At 41.2% G+C, this 18,624-nt stretch overlaps 1 pseudogene; it reads left to right on the top strand.

The window, feature by feature from the left end:
• The first annotated feature begins 11,741 nt into the window (after positions 1–11,741).
• On the top strand, positions 11,742–17,086 carry LOC101427632 (potassium-transporting ATPase alpha chain 2 pseudogene; annotated as a pseudogene).
• The last annotated feature ends 1,538 nt before the right edge of the window (positions 17,087–18,624 follow it).

Raw genomic sequence — 18,624 nt, 5'->3', positions numbered from 1 at the left:
TCCTTGCGTGTGGGGCTCCCCTACGCGGGGGACACCCCTGTGTGGCACGGCACTCCTTGTGCGCATCAGCACTGTGCATGGCCAGCTCCACACGGGTCAAAACAGATCAAAAGATACTCAAAGTGTCTGTGGCATATGAGGAATGCTGTATGGAATCTCTGGCAAGCCCCTGTAGAAGAATAAATAAGCTTTTGGGACAAAGCTATGCCTGATAACAAATCCCCTTATAGAAAAAGCTGCTGAGCCTGACTATGGAACATTGAATGACATGCAACCAGAGCTGACCTAGTGGCTCAGTATCAGACCACACTTACTTCTGATGCCTTGCTGCTTCTCCTTCAAGCCACATCTAGGGATTTTTTCATCAGTTGACTAAGAAAGAAAAACTCAGGCCTGGTTTTTAGATGTTGCTGCATGATACACTGGCACCAACCAAAAGGGGACTGCTGTGACATTACAACTGCTGTAAGGAGTATCCCTTAAACTTAGTGGTGAAATAAAATCCTCCTGTGGGCAAAATGTCAAGCAAAACATTTTTCTGCACCAAGAGATGGTCAGGGATATGGATCTATACTCATACATAAAGAGTGGTAAATTATTCAGCTTGGCTGGATAATTAGGGCCCTGGGAGGAGCAGGATTACAACATTGGTGATGAGGGCTTCTGAGTTAAATATATGTGGACTGACCTCTTTGAATAGCCAGAATGTGAAGAAGTTGTGTCCCATGTGAATGCTCATCAAAGGGGATCTATTGCAGAGGAATCTCTCAGTAATCAAGTGGACAAGATGAAATATTTGTGGACACTTCTCAGCCTCTTTACCTAGGACTCCAGAGCTTTTTCAGTGAGTTATTTACAAAGTGGCCATGGTGGCAAGAATGGAAGCTATTCATGGGCTCAGTAACATTTACTTTGCTTCACTGAGGCTAATCTGGCTGCTGCCACTGCTAATGAAATTAACTGGTAACAGTGAAAAACAGGGCTGAGTCCTTTAAATGAAACTAAAATGACAGATCGACTACACTGAATCCCTTCCATCATGGAAGGGGCAGCAATTTGTCCTCACTGATTATAAATTCATATTCTGCATATGGATTTGCCTCCCCTGCCTGCAATACTTCCGTTGGCACCACTATTCTTAGAATTATAGCATGACTTATTCTCATTATGGTATGCATACAACCAAGCTTCTGGCCAAAGAATTTATTTTATAGCAAAAGAAGTATGGCAAAGTGTTCATGACCATTGAACTTATTGGTCTTATCACATAAACAAATACCTAATGGACAAAGGGTATGGGGAAAGGCAGGAAGAGATGAGAGGTGGAGGCGTCTTCGGGACATGGAGCTGCCCTGGATGGTGCTTCAGAGGTAATCACCGGACATTGTAAATCCTCACAGGGCCCACTTGATGGAATAGAGGAGAGTATGGGCCATGATGTGAACCAATGTATATGAGGTGCAGAGGTGCCCAAAGATGTACTTACCAAATCCAATGGATGTGTCATGATGATGGGAACGAGTGTTGTTGGGGGGGGGGAGAGGGGGGGTGGGGGGGTGGGGTTGAATGGGACCTCACATATATATTTTTAATGTAATATTATTACAAAGTCAATAAAAAATAAAAAAATTAAAAAAAATTAAAAAAAAATTAAAAATAAAAAAAGAAATTAATTAAAAAAAAAAAAAACAAATACCTAGAAGCAGGTGACCTGACAGAATTGTGGAATGGCCTTCTGAAGACTTAGTTACAATACCAGTTTGCCTATAATTCCTGATCAAAAAGACTCAGAAGCAGGAGGATTTAGAAAAGAAAATTCATTTACTTGCTTAAGTTTGCAAGGAGTTGAGGTTCTTAGAAATCATATCAACAAAAAATACAGCAGTTTTCTCTAACCCTTCAAAGTTGTCAATGGGTTTATAGTTCATTTGTTCACGGCATAAAAATTATTGTCCTATTCACAAAGGACATGATGTTTTTTTCAGATACCACTGTTGCAAAATCAAGAGTAAAGTTGGTTTTTGTTAGGTAGCAAACACTTTCCAGAAAATGTTTATGATTTCATTTATTTGGGAGACCAGCATGAGATGGGAAGATATTTTTTTGATGTTGTTATTTATTTGAGAGTACAAATCATTTTTTCCTGTCTTACCTAAGTTTCTAGCAACCATTCTCCAAGAAAATGAACTAAGGTGAAATGTTTGATACTAGGGCAAAGGCAGGGAGAGTACAAGGTGAGGCCGAAGCATCTTATGCTAGAGGCAAGAATGTACTGAGAGAATGATGATAACATATTAAAAGGACATAGAACCCAGCTTGGAGAGACTCCCACTGGCCAAAAATTGAGTATCAAATGTTGGAGTTTGCTTTCCAATATGTGTTTACCATTGTGGATGATGCAAAAATATATTCAAGCCATCTTAACAAACCTACTATTGAGGCAGATGATTCAAGACTAGCAATCTAGTGTTGCAAAGATGACTATCTCTCCCAAGGTATTTTTTTTACTAGCTGTTACTGTTGATAGGCAATACTTCATGGCGTCTTGACATATCTTGGACTACTACTTTACTAAGGATATTTGCACAGCAAACAGCCTTGGAAGCTACAGATGGTGTCTCTGTTCAGCTCAGGGGACAGAAATGTTTCCTACTAGGACAACAGAATAAAGACCCCACAGAGACATCCCAGGATAGAAAAGCACCCCCCTTCCCAGGAAAGGTTTGCTTCCATCCCAGGGTAATAAAGATAATGGCTATCTCTGGAGAGAAGGATGGGCAGGTTTGTTAGCATCCCCCTTATAAGATTGGGAGATTTTTTAAACTAGTGTTTCTCAGCTGTTTGACACATTTGTGGTGCGTGTGGCATCAACTGACCCTGCTCTACACATTGTTCCCATGGCACCTATGAGGCCAGAAGAACTGATGCAAACATGAAGCTCATGCTGCCTGCTGTAACATGAACAATCAACTTTCTAAATGTAATTGGACTCATTTCCTTCCCAGTCTAATCTATGAAGTGTGGCAGGCAAATCCAGCAGCTTCCCATCACACTGCTACTTAGGATTTCTTGGCTGCTTGACAATTACAAGGCATAAAAAATCAAATATGTTTACTGTGGCAGAACCAAGAGTGTCACCTGACGGATACTGCTTAATAGTTCCAAACTACAGGCTGAAGTCCTTATTTTAAAATGGATGTTTCTCAGGAAGACTAACAGCAGTGCTGTAAGTAACTGACATACGATTCCTTTTTCCCCTACTCTGGCTCCTTAAAGAGTGCCTGCGTCAAGCCAAAAGATGCACAGTGTAGAGGATACTTTCTCAGTCCACACCTGTCAAATCAGTTCCTGGAAAACTGCAGTACAGAATGTTTTGATTAATCCATCAAATATAGATACCCAAAACATTCTCATTACCACCAACATGATTTCATGATAGAATGCAGGCAATGGATCAAACCCATTTGAAGAGAAAACAAGATGATGACCACTACAATACCAAGTAAAAAAAATATGGTCTAGACTTGAAGCACTTCAAAGGTATAGTTGCTTTTAAGTTCAGTATAATGAAATGGAACATCTAGATTTTCTCCAGTTGTAACTTAGAAAACTTAAATGTAGTTGCAAAAGCATATGACTTTAGTTTTATAGGGCATGAATGGGAAAAATAGAAAGAGTACAAGGGTAGGAAAAATGACTCTTCCCTAAATAGAATTTGCCATTTTTGTACAATCCTCTATCAGTCTGATTCAATCAATGATCCAGAGCTGATGACATGCACACACACACACACACACACACACACACATATATGCAATTATTATAGGGATTTGCCCTTTATTCAATAGTGGGAACTGATAAAACATTCTCTGTAAGGTTACCTTCATATCTGATGCTGGAACTTGGAGGGAAAAAGATGGAGAGTAGCAAGGACAAGCTGGAATCCACAAACATGACCTGGAACTCACTCACAAGGATTGGCTGAAACCCTTGCCAGTCTCTCCCTACCTCCAATTTTAATAATATGAGTATCCTGCAGGTGTCCTTTGTCATAGAGTTAGACAATGAGGGGTCAGAGAAGCTGAAGGATTTAGGGGAAAGTACAGCAGCTACAACTTTGCTGCCCCAACTAAGAAGCTGAGACAGCAGAAATGTGCCTGGAGACCCTTCCCCACCCTTCTAAGCATAAGAATAATAGCTAGTATAGCTGCTGCTCCTCTTCTGCCCTCTAAATATCATATTTTAAAATGTCTCATATGGCACACCTTAACTGGAAACATATTTTGAAGGGAATTCTGGGAAACATCATTCAGCCTAATCAAATTGGCAATATTCCAAAGCCTTTGCAGTCTATCCCCTGTCATCCTGATAGGACTGGGCTTTGACAGCCCATCCCCTGTCAAAATAGCTTTAAACCATACTTAATTTCCAAATCAAGACAATAAATAAGGCAAGCTTACACCTAACCTAGTACAACTATCCTATGTACAACTAGAAGCAAACTAACCATTTTCCTAAAATAGGTTAAAAAATTGTTTTGTCTTACGGTGATTTTCATTCTTCTTTGAAATAATTCATCCTTTTCCTTTGATACACTGTAATTTAAATGCCGAGATGAAAGGGGAATCATAGGGAGAAGAAAACAAGCTTTTGGTTAATATATACAATCATATTCATATGAAAATACGGAAGAAATACTTACTTTATACCTTAGCCCTCTCATTTCTACAACTGGGCATGTGGTCACAGCTGGTATATACCACTTTCTACTACTCATTCTATATTGCCTTTACCCTCTGCAAATACCTGAGCTGGTTGTGGTTTCTCTGGTGACCCACACCTTAATTCCAGAAGAGTGTGGGCCATTAGCAGTACAGCCTGAACTAAGTTGTAGTTTTCCATTGACTCTAATCACAGGACCATGGAAGTACAACTAAGAGGTATCCCAAGGAATTCTAGGCATACTCTTCCTTGCCCCTATTATGTAGTAGCAATCCAATTTTCCATTTACTGTCAGGGTAAATTACCCCAGCCAGTAGAGAAGGTCCCTTCTTTGCCTGTTAACTTACTGGCATAAGAGCCCAAAGTGGGCAAGTGGAAATCTCAACTTCCATGTCAGTGGGATCATTATTGTGTCTCCTTTTGGAAACATTCTCTCTTTGCAACTACCATCTCTAGACCAGCAGAATCAAAAGGTATGCAGATGGAAAGCAAAAAGTTTTCTAAGGAGAGGAGTCATTCCCATTTCCACCCCTTAATTCTAAACGCATAAGTCCTGACTATGGGAAAAACAGTATCATATATTGGTTGCCGATTTAGAGCATGTACTGCATCCTAGAAGACATTGCCTCATTGTTGCAAAATGCTGCCATCCAGCTGGCACTGTAACTGGGATTTTAAAATGCCATTCTATTATTCTATCAAGTCAGCTGCTTCAGGATGACGAGGAACATGGGAAGCCCGTGTCCATGAGCATGAAACCCCTGTCACGTTTCATTTGCTGTAAAATGAGTTCCTTGATCAGAAGAAATGCTATATGGAATACAATGACAGTATATAAAGCATTCTGTAAGTCCATAAATGGTGGTTTTGACTGAAGCACTGAGGTAAGAAAGGCAAACCCACATCCAGAGTATCCATTTTAGTGAGGACAAATGCTGCCCCTTCCATGGTTATTGATGTGCAATGGGATCAACCTGCCACCAAAAGCTGGCCGATCCCCTTTGGAATAGTTCCATACCAGGTGCTCAATGTTGATTTCTGCTGTTGTCAGGTTGGACACTTAGCAATAGAAGTAACCATATATCGGCTTTGGTGAGGAGAAGTACATGTTCTTTGATCCATGCTTAACCTCCCATCCCTGCAGTGATGGTGTTTTAATTCATAGGTTTCTCAAGCAGATACTATGAAATGGGCCAGGTCACACAATGGGATTTTATTCGCTCATGATTTGAGGCTTGGAAAAATTCCAAATCAAGGCATTATTGAGGTGATGCTTTCTCCCCAAAGACTGTGGCATTCTGGAGCTGCCGCCAATGATCCTTGGCCCTTAGTTTGTCACAAGGCACAGCACATGGCAGCCTCTCCTGGCCTCTTTTCTCTTCACAGGTTCCGTTGAATTTCAGCTTCTTGCTACTGTGGCTTTCTTTCTTCTGTCTGAATTTCATTCCGATTATAAAGAACTCCTGTAATAGGATTAAGACCATCTTGACTGGGCTGAGCCACATCTTAACTAAAGCAACCTCATCAAAAGGGACTACCCTCAATTGGTTCACACCCACAGGAATGGACCAGATTCAAGCACATGTTTTTATGGGGTACTTACAGCTTCAAACCCTCACAGAGGGGCAACTTTGTTCTGGAGCCCATTGGGCTATGATAGGAGTGGTTGAGGAAGGAGGCTGATTGACATCCACAAAACAGGTCATTCTATCCAGCTAATTACCAAGATTATCTTCTGCAGAGGCTGTCTTCTGAAGAGCATTCACACAGGATACAAGTGTCTTTGCATTCTGTTCTAATATTCCAATCATGTTCTTTCCAAGTTACTGACCATAAAGTCAAATCATTAACTATATTCCACGAATTGATGTAGACCAATATCTCTGATCATTTACACTTTCAGGCAAAATAAATAACTAGCTGCACTATTCTAGATTTGTACAGTGAGAAGCTTTTTGTTCTCCACTGTTCTTCAGGGCCACCTTGGAATGAGATTGTAGTGCTTCAGATGACCACTTTCAGATGAAACCAGTGTATCATGCAGTGCTATCTGTAAACCAAGCCAGAGTATTTTTCTTTCTCAGTCAAGTGAAAAGAGAACCCCTCATGACACCATAAGTGATGGTTGAGAGAGAAAAAACAATGCAACAGAAGTAGGGGCCATGGGCATCTGGGCCACTTCATCACATAACTGACTTGTGTCTTCAGGATACGTTTGAGTTCAGTCTTGTATATACATTTCCACTTGATAACAGAGTGTTGTTGTGTATGCCCAAATTTATAAATGACTTTATGGGTCACACAACACTCAGTTCGTGATGCACAGCTCAGGCCTCACGGCAACTTTGTAGTCCACTGCCAGGCATTCAGTTTCTAAAAGGTCCAATAATAAGCAAGGAGGTGTGTTTTAAAAACATAAAGTTTGGTCTGACTTTATTCCCTAAGTCCTAAGGGTCTGCTGTGGGTTTAACCTATATGGATATTCCTATCTGCCACTGATACTTCAAGTACTATTAAATCTGCTGAGTCATATGACAGCCTGGACCTTTCATAAAACCTTCTCCTGCTTTAGACTCCACTCAACACTGGCAGCTTTTTTAGTCATTTGGAAAATGGTTCAGAGTAGCATGCCCAAATGGGATATATATTACCTCCAAATTCCAAAGAAGCTTAGTAGGTATTGTGCCTCTGGAGGAGTGGGTCGGATGTAGCAACTTGTCCTTTATATCGGAAAGAATACTGGACAAATTCTGGACTACTGGACTGCTACAAATTTACCAAGGTGTCAAGCACTTAAATCTTTGTGAGATTTATTCCCCACCTTCTGCCAGGCATGTGTTTTAAAAATATGTATAGAGTTGTTATTTCTGCTCACTAGGTCCACTCAGCATAATATGATGGTATTGGACCAGCACCATTTTCTGTGGAATGGAAGGATGATCAAGATCCCTGCAGACAAGATGATGTCATAGAGCTGGAACATTGATATGGCTCTCAGTGAGGAATATGAAGGTGTATTGTTGGTCCTACCTGCTGAAAGCAGACTGCTTCTGATGGTATTTATGAGAGGTCAGGAAACCATGGCCCTCAGACCAAATCTAGCCCATTGCCTGTTTTTATAAATAAATTTTTACTGGAATACAGCTATGCCCATTATACTATACAGCCTATGGCTGCTTTTGTACTACAATGGCAGAATTGAGTCATTTTGACAGATCCTTTATGGCCCACATATCTGAAAATACTTATCTGGATCATTGCAGAAAAGTTTGATGACCCTATCTTTATTAACAGGTATAGAGAAAAAAATTATAGACATATTAATAGCTGTATATTAGGTACAAGGGTTATTTTGCTTTGGTCCAGCAATGAAACCATATGAGACAGCAGCTGCAATTGGAGTTGCCACCTAATTAAATTTACAATAATCTATTCTCACTCTCCAAGATATACCTGTCTTCTACAAGACTAGGCAAATTGAGTGGGAATGTGGTAGAAATCACCACCTCTACATTTTTTCAATCTTTAAAGGTGGAACTAACCTCTGAAATCCCTCCAGACACATGGTATTGCCTTACTATTTTCATAGGTAGAGACAATTCTAGTGGCTTCCACTTGACCTTTCCTTCTATAATAGTACCCATCCCATGAATCAGAGAACAATTGTGGGGATTCTGCTGAGTATGTCTCTTCCAATTATGCATTATGGAAATGGGCAAATAACCTTAGATGGATTTGGGTACCCACTGGGACCACTATGAGATAGTTCTGAGCCAAAACTTCATTGATCACCTGATTTTTATAGGCCTCTACTTACAGTAACTTATGGGTCTCTAGTAATCACTGTCAATTCAGAGCCAGTATCTAGGAATTCCTAAAAAACAGACTCTGCCTTTCTCCATGCATAGTTACCCTGGTAAATGGTCACAGATTCCTTTGAGGAAGACTAGGAAGAAGATTAACAGTATAAATCTTTGGCAGTATGGCATGGGACTCATCTTCCCTCAAGGGGCTCCAGGTCTGTGAGATGACACAAGTCTGGAACTCAATTGAGGGGCTAAAACTCTTTGTTTCAGGGATTCAAATTAGACTTCCATTCATTAGAACTAGAGCTCCTCTGGTTAAAGAGCTCAAGTAAGATTTTAATAGGATGCCATCTTCTTCAATTCAGGGAACGCCACAATCAACTAGCCAATGCCTCAGATCTATGCAGGTTGAGTTATTCTAATCAATTCTTTGGCACTGCTATCTATTATGTAATTATGCCCCCCTTAACTTTGGTAATCAAATGCTAACACTTGGCTTCTGCCACCCTAGGATCCCATCATCCACATTTAATTTAGGGATTCCAGTTAGATGAAAGCAGTTATCAACTGCAATACTTGCCTAGAGTAGAGCCAACATGGAGCTCTTTAAGGATGTTGTCTCACCATTCTGTTGAAGGATGTGTCCTATGAACCCTCCTGGGGGACATGGTAAAAAGATGGGTGAGGACGTTTTACATGATAAATCTACTAATACTCCAATTTTTAAAAATTTTCAATTTCTTAAATGTCTTCTACTATATTATATGAAAGAAGTTCTGACATTTTTCCTTCACTTAACAGAAGCCACCTTTAGGTCCAGATTTTAGTCAACCAACCATATAAACTATCAGAGCCATTTTCTCACTCACTAGCTAACATAATGAATCTTGAATCCTGCTTAATGAGCCCATATCAGCAAATTTGGCCTGACCCAACTTTATATTCCTTTTACCCTGATCCCACACCCTTAAGATCAATTCCCACACACATTCCCTAGGTTTCTGTCTACATAAAATGACAAAACCATGCAATTCTTCTCCTCCTCCTGAGTCATACTTTGTATCTCACCCTCTGGGCTCTGCTGGGACTTGAGTCTAGTTAAAGGTTTAGACATAAGAAGTAGTGGGGGAGGTCCTGAGAAGAAATCTCTTGCAAGACAACTACCTCAGAGGATACTGTAGCAGTTTGATATCATTGATGAATTCCAAAAAGAAATATTGGACTATGTTTGTAAACTGATCTTCTTCTCTGGGCATAGTCAATTACATTGGATTCAGAGGTTTACTTGATTAAGTGATTATGTAAACCTGTTATGGCCCTTTGGTGGGTGGGGACTCATAGATAAAAGGTATGGCAAAGGACAGAGCTAAGGGTTTTTGATGTTGGAGTTTGAAGCTAAAACCTTAAGCAGGAGCCCTGGGAAGTAAGGTCACAGAGGAAACAGAAGCAAGCCCCAGGAAGAGAGAAACCCTGAGCCCAGGAAAAAGAAGCCTGAGGAAGGGAGGAACCCAGGAAGTCTGAACCCTTGTAGACGTCAGTAGCCATCTTGCTCCAACATGACGAAATAGACTTTGGTAAGGGAAGTAACTTATGCTTTATGCCCTGGAGTAAGCTAGGATAAGCTCCTACCCCAAAAAACACCCTTTATAAAAACCAACCACTTTCTGGTATTTTGCATCAGCACCCCTTTGGCTGACTAATACAGAGACTATTACATATTCTTCAACTAAGATGAGACTAACCTCCTAACAAGAGTAGAAGGGTTGCAAAATTTGACCTAAGTAAAGGTAGAAAAAGCCACAATCATAGTAGGAGACTTAATCCTACCTCTTAAAAACTGATAGAACAAGCAGACAAATAATCAGCAAGGATAAAGAAGATTAGAATAACAACATGAACAAACTCCCTTTTAGAACACTGCATCCAACAATGATAGAGTACATACTATACGATTTTATTTATATAAAGTTCAAAATGAGGCAAACTAAACAATGGAGATACCTATGGTGAATCTGGTGCCTGGAAAGGGGCATCAGGAGGCTTCTGAAGTGGCAGTAATGCCCTTTTCTTGATCTGGGGACTGATGATTCAGGCGGTTCAGCTGTGAAAATTTAACACAATATACACACAGTAATTTTCTGCATTTATCATACTTCCATTAAAATTTTTACAGTAAGAAAAGGGGAACCTTTGGATTTGATAGGGTTGAGAATTGCCACTCACAGATCCTCACTGGATGAACTGGCTTCTGGTTCCTTCCCTAACTTTATATTCAATGGCTTTTTCTTCTCTATCACCTGTCTATTCCAGCCACACTGGCCTTCCTCAAACACTCCAAACTCTTTCCCATCACAGGGCATTTGCACTTGCTGTTCTCTCTGCCAGAAATGCTCTTCTCTGTCCTAGTTGTAAGGCGAATTCCCTTGCTTCCTTCAAATGGCACCTCCTCAGAAAAGATTTATTTGGCTCCCTGATTTAAAATAACACTTCCCCAAATCATCTTCTATTCCCTTATTCTAGTTTGTTCTCTCAATAAATAGGTATCATAGCATTTGTCACTACATGAAATTTTATTATATGTCTGTTATTGGTCTTTCTTACTAGGACATAACCTTCATGTAAAGGTTTTATCTTGTGTACTCCTCTATCTCTAGGACCTAGAAAAGACTCGTGTGTGTGTGTACATAAACATACATACATATTTCCAGAAGTTGCTTCTTTTATTGTAATTTCCTAGACTATGGGGTGAACATGTACCACTCTTTGTCTATACTCAATTTGTAGGACTTAGTCTTCCCCTCTAGTCTTTTTTCACCCCAATCTCCCCATACAGTGGGTTCCCTCAAAAGCAGAGCTTGAGACAAAGACTTGACTAAGTAGTTCACTTGGGATCTCCTGATGAGAAGAAGTGGGGAGAATGAGAGGGAAGGAGGAAAAACATAAGAGGGCTATTCAGATCACCACGTTAATCAATGGGGACTTGATCCCACTGTGACCTCCAGAGAAGGGTTCAGAACAACAAAATTGTTTCCAGTATTTTCCATCAGAGAGACAGGACACTGGTGTATTTATCTGCCAGCTTCCATCCCCCAGTGGGTAAGAGTTGTTCCCAGGGGGTGCTAACTCCATTGTGTTTTTAGAAAGAGCAGGCTCTCCTGCAACAATTTTCCCGTGGCAGAAATCCCCAAGATGGTGGTATGGGTCTGAGGTGAGATGCCGTTACCACAAGGTGAGTCTGAGCTTGCACAGAACTGCCCACTGCAGTGGAAATCAGAAGCGGGTGAAGGGAATGTAACAAAGGTCACCACAGGTATCCAAGGAGTTTTCAATTTTTCTGTAAGATTCTGAGATCCATCAGCTTCACTCTTGTTTTTGTGATAGCTACAGAGCTGAGTTCAGGAGATGAAGCCTGTACTCTATGACAGTTTACCATTTTGTCTTGAACCACCTCCCAATTCTTGAAACTTACTTCTCCTGAACTTCTTCATGATAGGTTTTCCTGTATTTTTTTCAATAAGTTCCTCTTTCATCTCCCAATTATTAAAACATAGGATGTGCTCAAGTTTGTGTCCATTCTTTTGTTTTCTTTTTTCTCCCCACTATATCACTGACCTATCTTTTTATTTCTGTATCTCAATTACCATCTTTAAGAGGTGATTCTCCAATATGTATTTTCAGCCCGTATCTCTCTCCTGACTGCCTAATCCAAATTTATCACCCCATACTAGACATCTCCACATAGATGTCTTCATACTGGTAATCAAACCTAACATATATATATTTTTAAATCTCATCTTTCAACATCTTCATGTTCCCTATCTCAATGGCATCTTCACCTAACCTCATCCAAGCTAGAAACTCCAACAACATCTTTGACTTCTCCCTTTCCCTCACTCCATATATTCATTCACTTACCAAATTCTATTGATCATACCTCATCCTTCAAGTCTATCCTTCTTATCCCATCATTATTGACCCTTATAATCTCTTGCCTAAACTCTTGCAAAAGCGTCAAAAATGGTTTCCATCCTGCCTCTGGTTCCTCCCCTTAACAAACAAACATTAGGTTCATCAGTTACGCTAGCTTATAGTTTAGTCAAGGGGTTTTACAAGGTTTGTTATGAAAAACAGCAGGTCCCCAAACTCCCAGTTTAACAGCACCAACCTCTTTCAATACTTTGGTCTCTTTTATTATTTAGTTCCTTGTCTTTAAATACAGTATCTTGTATTGATGCTTCTTGATATGTCTATTTTGAGCATTAAGTATTATTTCCCCACTATGGATAATAAGGATTTAGCTTTCTTTTACACAAACTTACTCCACTCCCACCACACATCCATCCTTTCATCTTCCTACAATAGCGAAAATGTAATTGTAATGAGATCAACAGTCACTGTTTATATTACTATGATTATGTAAATGCTATTTACAGTTGAGCCATGAAGTATACTATGGTTAATTGTTCCTGCCCAACATTTTATTTTTCCTGCTGTTAATAATGATCTAGATTTTTTTTCCCTTTGCTGAGTTTCCTTTGTATTTATCCCTAATTCAACATAGAATTGTCTCCTATCTTGTAAATCTGCTCAATACATTAAATATTCTGTCACTTTCTCCTTCTAGAGGAAATCGTTCCTGAAGTCTTCTGACCTGTTCCAATCTGTGCTGACTGGTGACTCTTGAAGCCTGATGTTTGGTTACCATCCTGGGACTCTGCTTCACCATCATTCTGAGAATTTCCCTTCCCTCTCTGCTATGGTGGACCCTGTTACCTGGTTCCTTTGTCTTTCTCTTCCTTGGTTTATACCATGAGTTTTGATGGAGCATATATTCTAGTAGTTTCCTAAGAAAGGGTGCAAGGTAGGAAAATTTTTCAACACCTTACACATCTAAAATGACTTATTTTACATTCACACTTGATTGATAGTTTATGTTAGTATATAATTCTAGGTTGGAAATAATTTTACCTCAGAATTTTGAAGGCATTGTGCCATTAACCTTCTAACCCCCATGTTATTGAAAAGTGTCATTGTAATTCCTCATTCTCTGTGTGAACATGTTTTCTTTTTTTCTCTTGTTGGAAGTTTTGTGGGATCTTTCTTTGAGCCTGGTATTCTGAAATTTCATGAAAAAATGTATACTAGTGTGGGTCTATTTTCTGGGTACTTCTAGGACCTCAATTTGGTTATCTTTCAGATCTGGAAGATTATATTGAGTTTTAGTTTAATGATCTCCTTCCTCTATTATTTCTAATTATTCAGATTTGGATCCACTGGATTTGCCCTCTAATTTTAAAAAATCTTCCCCCCATTTTCCACTTTTTTTGTGATTTTTGCTTTGTTCTTTGGGAAAGTTCTTCATTTATTTTCCATTCTTTTTATATTGTTTTTCATTCTTTTATTTTTTTGTCTAAAAGTCGCCCCCCCCCTCTTTTTTTAGGGGGCACTGGGGATTGAACCTGTGACCTCATACATGGGAAGCAGGCACTCAACCAACTGAACTATACCCACTCCCTAAGAGTTGCATTTTGTTCTCTAAATGCTGTTTTTCAAAATAGCAATAGTTGGGAGAGCACTGGAGTTGGCTACAGGATGGCATCTGCAAGGGGCCACGTCGCACCTGACCTCCTGCCGCTGCCCTCTCCTGAGTCTCCCAGCTGAGCCCGGCACCAACCCCACCAGCAGCAGAGGCAAGAAAACGCCAGAAATTTACTCTGTGGCACTCAATGCAAACAAAGAAGTGGCGAAAATAGACAAAGGGGACGGCAAGGAGAAGTAGAGGGGCCTGAAGAACAATGGCTTGGAAGCCAAAAAGAATCAGCAGAAAGAAGAGCTTAAGAAAGAAGTTGATCTGGATGACCACACACCCAGCAACAAGGAATTGGAAACTAAATATGATACAAACATTGTTACGGTAGCAAACATTGTTAAAGGTCTTTCCAGCACCAGAGCTGAAGAGCTGCTGGCTGGGATAGCCCCAACACCCTCAGCCCTCCCAAGGAAACACCAGAGATCATCAGCTACCTCAAGCAGATGATTGGGAGCGGAGGGAAGGGGGATTTCTCCCTCTTTCTGTGTACAGGAGCCGTCCTATGCTGGACTGCAGATGGGATTCAGAAGCCCAGCCATAGATCCTCCTCGCTAGACAACAGGTATTTGGGCTCCGGGCTAGCTCTAGTTGTTATTTAAACCAGATGCTCTGCTTATTACCAAGAGTCAAAAAGCACCAACATCATTTCTACCTTCAGTAAAATGATTCCCCAGCAAGCTCTTGTCATCAGAGGTGCAAAGAAGATAATCCCTGCAGAGCAGCTGGTGGTGGGAGATATAGTCAAGATTAAAGAAGGAGACCAGATTCCTATAGACATCAGAATGCTGCCTTCTCAGGGTCGTAGGGTAGACAACTCATGCCTCACTGGGGAACCTGAGTCCCAGTCCCACTCCTGTGACTTTACTCATGAATATCCCCTGGAAACAAAGAATATTGGCTTCCATTCTACAACCTGTTTAGAAGGCACAGCAACCAGCATGATCATCAACATGGGGGACCACACCATCATTGGACAGACTGCCTCACTGGCTTCAGAAACTGGAATTGAGAAGACACCCATTGCCATTGAGATCAAGCACTTTGTTCATATTGTGGCAGGAGTGGCCATCTCCACTGGCCTCCTTTTCTTCATCATCACAGTGTCCATGAAGCACCTTGTGCCGTGGCCAATGTGCCTGAGGGCCTCTTGGCCACAATCGCTGTGACTCTGTCCCTGACAACAAAATGCATGGCGAAAGGGAACTGCCTGGTGAAGAACCTGGAGGCAATGGAGACCCTCGACTCCACCTCCATCATCTACCCTGACAAAACTGGGACTCTGACTCAGACCAGGATGACCGTGCCTCACCTGTGGTTTGACAAACAGATCGTCAGGGCAGGCACAAGTGAAGAACATTAAATCAAATGTTTGAACAAACTCTGAAACCTAGGTTTTCTTATTCAAGATAACACTGTATAACTGAGCTGAATTCAAGCCAGGGCAGGAAAGTGTTCCCATCATGAAGAAAGCTGTAGTTGGAGATGCCTCAGAAACACTTCTTTGAAAATTCTCAAAGGTCATTTTGGATGATGTGATGGAAATTAGAAAAAGAAAACCACAAAGTGGCTGAAATACCTTTTAACTCTACCAAGAAATTTCAGCTCTTTGTATATGAACTGATGATCACAATGACAAATACTTCCTCTTGGAGAAGTGCAGCACCATCATGATCAATGGCCAGGAGCAGTCTCTGGACAAGAGCACAGCAGAGGCCTTCCACATGCAGTTAGGAGACCTGAGGGAGCACATTCTGGGTTTCTGTCATCCCTACCTGCCAGCAGATGAGTTTCCAGAAATCTACTCACTTGACATAGACACCACGAACTTTCCCACCTCCAACCTCTGTTTTGTGGGGCTCTTGTCAATGATTGATCCCCCTCAGACCACTGTACCTGACACAGTTACCAAATGTCAGAACACTGGGATCAAGGTTATTATGATTACAGGTGCTCATCCCATCACAGCCAAAGCTATTGCCAAGAGTGCAGGTTTCATCTGAGCTAACAGTGAGACAATGCAAAATGCCTCAACATTGCTGTGGGGCAGGTTAACAAAGGGGATACTAAAGCTGCTGTGGTGACTGGCATGGAGTTGAGGGACATCAACCCAGAACAGCTGGACAAGCTCTTAGCCAACCACTCAGAAATTGTCTTTGCCTGGACATCTCAGCAGAAGCTGATTATCATGGAGAGCTGTCAGAAACAGGATACAGTTGTTGCTGTGACAGGGGATGGTGTCAGTGACTCCCCAGCTCTAAAGAAGGGAGACATTGGAAATACCATGGGGATAGCAGGTTCTGACACCGCCCTTCCCCCAAAAATGCCAATGATGTGGTCCTGTTGAATGACAACTTCACACCTATAATCACAGGTGAAGAAAGGTGGTCTGATCTTTTACAACCTACAGAAGACTATTGCATACACCCTGACCAAGAACACTACCGAACTCTGCCCCTTTTTGATCCACATTATCTTTGGGATCCCCCTTCCGACTGGCACCATTACCATCCTGTTCATCACTTTGAGCCCAGATATAATCCCCTCTCTCACCTTAGCTTATGAGAATGCTAAGGGTGACATTATGAGTAGGAAGCCTCATCACAAGAAAGACAAGCTGGTGAACAAGTCACTGGCCATGTACTCTTACCTGCCCATTAGTGTTATGCAATCCCTGGGAGGTTTTATGGTTTATTTTGCTGTTTATGTCCAGGATGGGTTTACACGCAATACTCTCATTAACTTCTGGGTAGAATGGGAGGACAGGGTGAATGACTTGGAAGACAGCTGTAGACAAGAATGGACAAGATATCAGAGGAAGTACCAGAATGGAAAGGTTACACGTCTTTTATTGTTTATTTGTTTCTTTACAATCTTTTCTTATTGGCATTATGGTCCAGCAAATAGCAGATCTGGTTATCAGGAAAACCCAGAGGAATTCCATCTTCCAGCAGGATCTTTTCAGATATAAAGTCATCTGGGTAGGGATAGCCTCACAAATTATCATAGCAGTAATCTTCTCCTTTGGACTTGGAAGAGTCACAGCCCTGAATTTCACTATACTCTGGCCTCAGTGTTGTTTTGTGGCTGTGCCATATACTAGTCTGATTTGGGTATATGGTGAGATGCAAAAACTTTTCATCAGACTTTGCGCTAGAAGCTAGTGGGTTAAGAATGTATATTATTAATACCATATTATTTGCCAGGTCTCCCAATTGCACATTAAGGAAGTCTTCTTCATCTTCTGGCCACTAGTTGGAAGATCTCTGGTACAATAAGGACATCATCAAAATTAATACAAGACAAGGAAGAAAACTGTATGAAAGATATTCAACTGTTTTGTACTTTAAAACTGAAATTTAACTGTTTGTATATGATTTTTATCTCTATCTCCATCTTCTTGTTTTAAGATATGTGAATTTCAAAGTAATGGAGTAGGAATGAAAGAAACATTAATATGTACATAAATTTCAAATGTCAATGTCTTGTGTAACAAGGTTATCTGCTAGGGTCTCCCTGCTCCTTAAGCTCTTGATAGGGTTGCTCAAACATCCATTCCAAACTTTGTTGTAGGTCCAATTCCCTTTCCAAAATTTCTGTGAATTCCAGAGAATATTTTACGCCAAAAAAGGTTAATCCGACTGAAGGTTTGTAGTAGATAGAGGTGGTAGCCGGGTTACTTCACAACAACATGGACAATCTCAATTTTGACTCCTAGACATTCTTCTTAAAGGTCTCACCATGCCTCACCCCAACGTCTTTCCATCTCACCAGTCCTTCTATGCGCTGTCTCCTCCTCTCTTTCCTCCTCACCTCCCTCTTAGACTTCCTTCTGCCCTTACCACTCAACCTTGGATTTGGGTTTCTCCAACTCCCCCCACACTGAGCTCCTAGTCCATTTTGCATATCCTTACTCAACTGATCCATAGGGCCTTTCCTTTACCAGGATTCAACCTCAGTAGAAAGCACCTGTGGTCTTAAATAGTAAATATGTGTTTCTTACAAAACAGTTGCATTCTAATTTTAAGTCAATCATGACTCCTGTTTTTTTTTTTTTAAGATTTATTTATTTATTTTAAATCTCTCCCCTTACCCCCCACACCCCGTTGTCTGTTCTCTGTGTCTATTTGCTGTATCTTCTTCTTTGTCTGCTTCTGTTTTTGTCAGCAGCACGAGAGTCTGTGTTTCTTTTTGTTGCGTCATCTTGTTGCGTCAGCTCTCCGTGTGTGCGGCACCATTACTGGGCAGGCTGCACTTTCTTTCGCGCTGGGCGGCTCTCCTTATGGGGTGCACTCCTTGTGCGTGGGGTGCACTCCTTGCGCGTGGGGTGCACTCCTTGTGTGTGGGGCTCCCCTACGCGGGAGACACCCCTGCGTGGCAGGGCACTCCTTGTGCACATCAGCACTGCACATGGGCCAGCTCCACACGGGTCAAGGAGGTCCGAGGTTTGAACAGCAGACCTCCCATGTGGTAGACGGATGCCCTAACCACTGGGCCAAGTCCGCCGCC

Source organism: Dasypus novemcinctus, chromosome 6 (assembly GCF_030445035.2).
Source record: "Dasypus novemcinctus isolate mDasNov1 chromosome 6, mDasNov1.1.hap2, whole genome shotgun sequence".
Taxonomy (NCBI): domain Eukaryota; kingdom Metazoa; phylum Chordata; class Mammalia; order Cingulata; family Dasypodidae; genus Dasypus; species Dasypus novemcinctus.
The sequence above is the reverse complement of the archived record's forward strand: the minus strand, read 5'-3'. Positions and strand labels throughout refer to the sequence as shown.